A 4,509-nucleotide genomic window follows, 5' to 3' on the forward strand; every position below is an offset into this window, starting at 1 on the left:
ACAACTTGGGCCCCAACCCCACAATTGTAGGCTTTGGAGTTGCATGGCTGAGCCAGATATTATGGAGCATTGTCAATGTTGGGCTGAAGGGCACCCTGGAGACTGTGTGCTGCCATGCTAGCAGGCATGTTGTTCTCCTGTCATGCTCCTAATTGCAACAGGGGCCAGAGAGCTGTGTGAATAGTGGAGAGACCACCTCTGAGAATGGGTCCCATGGAGGATTGACTCAGAACTATTCCTGGAGATTGAGGCTTCACTCTTCCCTGCAGACCTGGGTTGGGAAGGACCATGATAAACAACAAGAGCTGGCTCACACAACCCCTGCAGTGTGACCCAGGCACACACAAAAAAGATGGAGGACAAAGGAGGAGCAGCTGCAGCAGAGGATTGCATGTCCTGGGTTGGATTCAGGGAGGAAAAAGATGAGACTCCCTGTGGAGAGAAGGGGAAATTTGGTTCAATGGAGAGGTCAGGGCTGGTCTGGCATCGGGGTCTCCAGTAAGGACATCCACAGACCCACTTGCTTTCTGCTCCAAGTGCTGAGATCTTCAGTTCTGAAACCATATATAGGGAAGAAAAAGGGAGACAGGCACATCAGAAGTGCAACAATCCAGTTTGATTTGCCACTGTCCTTACACCTGCCCTCTGGAACTGTTAGGCAAATCTCAGAGGGATTTCATCAAGACCTGTCACTTTGGCTCTTGAAGATGTGGGACAAAGTCAGGGCAACATTGATCTCCCAGTTTTAGGGGGATCCCTAATTGATTTGACCTGGCTCTAAGTTTAGGCCCCTTAAAAGCTGTCCAGCCCCTCCATTTCCCTCTCCTCTTCTGGAAATGGATGCCTTAGATCAGCCATCTCAGCAAATTTCTAACAGCAATAGAAAGCCCCTACCCCCCAAAGCCTACCCCTATCCAGCCCCATCCTATCCCAGGGCCTAAAGCTTTCCTTGAGGGACAAGTCATGTTCCACCCAACTGAGAACTTACCTGGATTTGGGGTTCTATAAATACTGTCCAATAAGCCAATTACTCCCTGGCAGCAATGCCTGAATATCAATCCCTCTCAAAGTTTTGCACAAGGATCCTTGTTTGATGAAAAGAGATGAATGTCCTCTTTCCCCTGCCCTCCCTCTGGAAGCCTTCTAAAGTAGATCACATAAAGAGAGGTAATTTTTTCTGAATGCACTTTCAAGGCAGTCAGATACCTTATTCAATTATATATCTTTTTGTACAGATGTACACACACATGCACTCACATACACATATTGTTTATCATCACCTAGTTAAGGAGAGTGGAGGGCCCTAGTTAGGGTCAGTGCAGGGATTTAGTTAGGGGCAGTATAGTGCTTTAGTTAAGGACAGTGCAGGGCCCAGTTTAACCAGAGTCTGGGGCCCTATTTGCGGTGGGTGAGGTTTAGAGGTTTAGCTGTTAGGTGTTAGACTATTAGTAATTAATTAGGGCTGGTGTTAGAGGTTAGTTAGGGTTGGGATTAGTGTTGGGATTTATGGAGGACACCCAAAGAGAGGATATTTTCCCACTGCATGATGTCCTAACTGAAGAATTTTGACTCTGCACATCAACTATACTCCAATACAATTTAAAAAGTATTTTAAAAATAAAAAAAAAAACATAAAATATTTTTAAAGGGGTAGAAAAAAGATCCAAGTAACCACTTTTGGTCAGACCTAGATTTGAAATGACCAGTGATTTTCAAAGGAGAGACTGAGGTACTGAGAATAGTACAGACAGAGAAGAGGCCATGCCAGGACACAGCCAGATGTTGGACATCTGAGGCCCAGGAGAGAGGCATTAGTGAGTAGTGAATTGGCACCCACCTTGATCTTGGACTTTTGAGCCTCCATAACAATGAGAAAATGAACATATTTTCCAGGTTGAAACCCTCCAGTCTGTGCTATTTGCTTATGACAACCCAACCCTATTCAACCAAGAGACACTGGTGAAGACCAACAATGTGGAGATTTCTTTTTGTAGACATTTCTGTCCAAGTCACACAGGCTCTTACCCTACAACACAGCTCCCTGATGTTCACCCAACCAAAGAAGGTGAAAATGTGTTTTTGCACACAAAAAACCTGCAGCCAGACATATATGGAATTTGTGTTCACTATTGCCCAAAGGCAGAAGCAAGCAAGTGATCTCTATAGTACAAAAGTCAAAGAAAGTGTGTTGCATCCAGACACTGAAATGTGGTTGGGCACTTGAGAGAAAACAGAACATCTAGCTACAGCAAAATATGCTGGTCACCCTGTGCTTAGGGACCAAGTGAAAGAAGCCAGCATGGAATGGCTACTGACCCTAGGGTTCCAATGATAAGGACAGAATGAAAAGGGTGATGAGGTAGACACAATCAGAACATTGGTATCTTCCAGGGATGAAGGTGTGGGAAGGGATGTACTGGCAGATCTCAGAGCAGGTGGAGGGCAGGAAAACCATTCCTGTGGTGTGATACTGACTGGTGGATGCATGTAATTCTTTAGGAGTGGCCAAAATCCATCAGATAGACAAAAGACAAAATGATGGGTTGTAGAAATGATGGGCTTTGTGGGATAATGACACGTCAATGTATGTTCCTTTCCTGAAACCAAGGTAACTCTGTGGAGGTCCTAAAAGAAACCCACAAGGGTCTTCAAATGATGCAGTTGGTAAAAGGGGAAGCATTCCATTTAAGCCCACCTATCTATTTCCAGGAAGAGGTCTTGAGAAGATGATGTGCTGGATCACCCTAGGCTGAGGAAGAAGGTCCCCCAGAGAAGTAATTCTTCCAGTTTTCTGTATCTCCCTCCCCAAGCCAGTACATTGTGAAAGCACCTACAGAGGTCTTGTTACCTATCCAGTGGGCTCTTTGGCATGATCATGAACATATCTTTAAATGGAGCTTTTGAGATCTCTCTTCCTCTGGGGGGTCTATATTTCCATTGTCTGAAAGTGGGAATTTTGGGAAATGCTGTAGAAAAGAGAATTTGGGGAGTTTTGCCTGGGCCTCTGCCCCACACTGTTCACCCCTTCTAACACTTCCCCTTGTGTGTGGGAGGAATACCACCCAAGTGGGCTGAGGCATCAGTGACTCCCCAGGTGGGGGCAGCCAGGATGTGGCATCCCTATTTTAAAGGGCTGGACCTTTCCTTGGATCATAGAGATCCCACCTCTGAGGAGACTGCAGCAGAGGAGATTCTCCATGGCTGACTCTGAAGAAGAAAGTATGCAGTCAGTGCCAGAGCTTTCTGACCTATGTACTCTAAAGCAGTAAGTCCTTGAGCTTTGTTTAAGGTTCTGAGTTTGTGCAATTGGTTATCCATCAATAGAAAAGGAATTTCTCTGGGGGCCTCTTTCTTTGCAGTCTGTGGTTGTGGTGGGGGTGACGGAGTATATGTCTGTGTTGTGTGTGTTTGTGTCTGTGATTGCACATGCCTTTGTGTGTAGAAATTGAGTAGCCAAACTGACCCTTCCCTCTTCTGAACTTTGTAGGTCTTGTCCTCCTGAAGCCAAAAGACTAAAAAGGGACACCAAGGGCAAGAGACCAAGGAAACCCCAAGTGGATGAAGAGGAGGTTCACAAGACACAAACCCTCTTGTCTTCCATGAGCCAGGAGCAGCTGGACTGTTATGAAGTATATCGCCAGTCAGCCTTTCCCAAGGCAACCATGAAATTTCTGATGCAGAATACGGCCAGCTCAGTGATGTCCCAGAATACGGTCATTGCCATGTCCAAAGTGGCCAAGATCTTCATCAATCAGGTGGTTGAAGAGGCCCTGGATATGTGAGAAGTGGGGGTATACCCGCCTCCAACCCAAACATATGAAAGAGGTTGTTTACCTGTTTGGAGGTTACACTCCAGAGGGCAGATGCCCAGCACCAAGAACAAATAGATTGTGTTCTTCTAGGTCAAGGCCACGAAGATCCTATTGCCCGGGAACCCATCATGCTGCCAGAGTCTGTAACCAACTTTCTGACTTACTCTAGAGGTACAGTCATCCAGGCCCTGTGCTGTTTTCCAAGGTATAGACAGGTAAGTCCATGGAACAGAGTCCCATGCCTGTAAATAAACCAGCAATGAACGAGTCCATGTATAACTGATAAATGCAAATCAACACAGTGGAGCAAATGAAAGTCCTTTCCAGCACTTGTGCTGGAACAACCAATGATCCATGTGAAGAAAGAGAGAAAGGAAGCAAATATGGCCAATGAGCATGCATCAGGAGCTGCTGCTGCACTAGAAGACATGGGGAAACGTCCCCAAAAGGCAAAGGGATGAAGTTTTGCCACAAAACACTGGAACTACCACATGATCAAGCAGTCCTGTACTGGCCAAGGCACAGGACACAGCAGCTAGGAGGCAGAGTAGCAAGTATGTATTCCAGGGGGAAACAAGAGGAGTACTGTGGGAATACCAGAACATACCCTGAAGTCACTGTTAGATAAATGGGAGAGGTGGGGGTGTACTGCAGCCTTTGACTTGAGAGAGGTTCCCTTTGTGATGCATCCACACAG

At 46.1% G+C, this 4,509-nt stretch overlaps 1 pseudogene; it reads left to right on the forward strand.

Annotated features, from left to right (window-relative positions):
* Positions 1-352: 352 nt before the first annotated feature.
* LOC146404487 (TATA-box-binding protein-associated factor 11-like protein 11 pseudogene) lies at positions 353-3,782 on the forward strand (annotated as a pseudogene).
* The last annotated feature ends 727 nt before the right edge of the window (positions 3,783-4,509 follow it).

Source organism: Sus scrofa, chromosome 3 (genome assembly GCF_054392235.1).
Source record: "Sus scrofa isolate SSC_HxYL_T2T_F1_AM1 chromosome 3, Sscrofa_HxYL_maternal_Yorkshire_Landrace_v2.0, whole genome shotgun sequence".
Lineage (NCBI taxonomy): Eukaryota > Metazoa > Chordata > Mammalia > Artiodactyla > Suidae > Sus > Sus scrofa.